General features: G+C 41.7%; 1 non-coding gene across 1 annotated transcript; it reads right to left on the reverse strand.

The window, feature by feature from the left end:
- Window positions 1-352: 352 nt before the first annotated feature.
- LOC112761291 (small nucleolar RNA R71) lies at window positions 353-460 on the reverse strand. Its single transcript, XR_003181692.1, has one exon. It is a non-coding gene; the product is annotated as a small nucleolar RNA R71 (small nucleolar RNA).
- Window positions 461-2,105: the final 1,645 nt, after the last annotated feature.

Consider the following 2,105-nt stretch of genomic DNA (forward strand, 5'->3'; position numbering starts at 1 on the left):
ACTTTACTGCACCAAATTCCAATTTACATGGAAGAAGCATCTCCATTCCTACCATTGGAGAAATAATTTTGAGCTGAAACCTCAATTAGTTTCTCTGATGCAGCAGAACTGCAAGTTTCATGGACTTCCATCTGAAGATCCTTTTCAGTTCTTAACTGAATTCTTGTAGATCTGTGATACTGTTAAGCCTAATGGAGTAGATCCTGAAGTCTACAGGCTCATGCTTTTCCCATTTGCTGTAAGAGACAGAGCTAGAATATGGTTGGACTCTCAACCTAAAGATAGCCTGAACTCTTGGGATAAGTTGGTCACGGCTTTCTTAGCCAAGTTCTTTCCTCCTCAAAAGCTGAGCAAGCTTAGAGTAGATGTTCAGACCTTCAAACAGAAAGAAGGTGAATCCCTCTATGAAGCTTGGGAAAGATACAAGCAGCTGACCAAAAAGTGTCCTTCTGACATGCTTTCAGAATGGACCATCCTGGATATCTTCTATGATGGTATATCTGAGCTATCAAAGATGTCATTGGATACTTCTGTAGGTGGATCCATTCACCTAAAGAAAACGCCTGCAGAAGCTCAAGAACTCATTAACATGGTTGCTAATAACCAGTTCATGTACACTTCTGAGAGGAATCCTGTGAGTAATGGGACGCCTATGAAGAAGGGAGTTCTTGAAGTTGATACTCTGAATGCCATATTGGCTCAGAACAAAATATTGACTCAGCAAGTCAATATGATTTCTCAGAGTCTGAATGGAATGCAAGCCGCATCCAACAGTACTCAAGAAGCTTCTTATGCAAAAGAAGCTTATGATCATGAGAACCCTGCAATAGCAGAGGTGAACTACTTAGGTGAACCTTATGGAAACACCTATAATCCATCATGGAGAAATCATCCAAATCTCTCATGGAAGGATCAAAGGCCTCAACAAGGCTTTAATAATGGTGGAAAAAACAGGTTTAACAATAATAAACCTTTTCCATCATCCATCTCAGCAACAGACAGAGAACTCTGAACAAAATACCTCTAATTTAGCAAACTTAGTCTCTGATCTATCCAAGGCCACTGTAAGTTTCATGAATGAAACAAGGTCTTCCATTAGAAATTTGGAAGCACAAGTAGGCCAGCTGAGTAAAAGGATCACTGAAATCCCTCCTAGTACTCTCCCAAGCAATACAGAAGAGAATCTAAAAGGAGAGTGCAAGGCTATTGACATAACCAAAATGACCGAACCCAATGAGGGAGAGGAGGACGTGAATCCCAAGGAGGAAGACCTCCTGGGACGCCCAGTGATCAATAAGGAGTTTCCCTCTGAGGAACCAAAGGACTCTGAGGCTCATCTAGAGACCACAGAGATTCCATTGAACCTCCTTATGCCATTCATGAGCTCTGATGAGTATTCCTCTTCTGAAGAGAATGAGGATGTTACTGAAGAGCAAACTGCCAAGTTTCTTGGTGCAATCATGAAGCTGAATGCCAAATTATTTGGTATTGAAACTTGGGAAGATGAACCTCCCTTGTTCATCAATGAACTAAGTGATCTGGATCAACTGACATTGCCTCAGAAGAGACAGGATCCTGGAAAGTTCATAATACCTTGTACCATAGGCACCATGATCTTTAAGGCTCTGTGTGACTTTGGTTCAGGAATAAACCTCATGCCCCTCTCTGTAATAGAGAAACTGGGAATTTATGGGGTGCAAGCTGCTAAAATCTCATTAGAGATGGCAGACAATTCAAGAAAATAGGCTTATGGACAAGTAGAGGACGTGTTAGTAAAGGTTGAAGGCCTTTACATCCCTGCTGATTTCATAGTCCTGGATACTGGAAAGGAAGAGGATGAATCCATCATCCTAGGAAGACCTTTCCTAGCCACAGCAAGAGCTGTGATTGATGTGGACAGAGGAGAATTGATCCTTCAATTGAATAAGGACAACCTTGTGTTTACAAATCAAGGATATCTCTCTGCATCCATGGAGAGGAAGCAGAAAAAGCTTCTCTCAAAGCAGAGTCAAACAAAGCCCCCACAGTCAAACTCTAAGTTTGGTGTTGGGAGGCCACAACCAAACTCTAAGTTTGGTGTTGAACTCCCATATCCAAACTCTAAG

The sequence above is a fragment of the Arachis hypogaea genome, chromosome 16 (genome assembly GCF_003086295.3).
Source record: "Arachis hypogaea cultivar Tifrunner chromosome 16, arahy.Tifrunner.gnm2.J5K5, whole genome shotgun sequence".
Taxonomy (NCBI): Eukaryota; Viridiplantae; Streptophyta; class Magnoliopsida; order Fabales; family Fabaceae; genus Arachis; species Arachis hypogaea.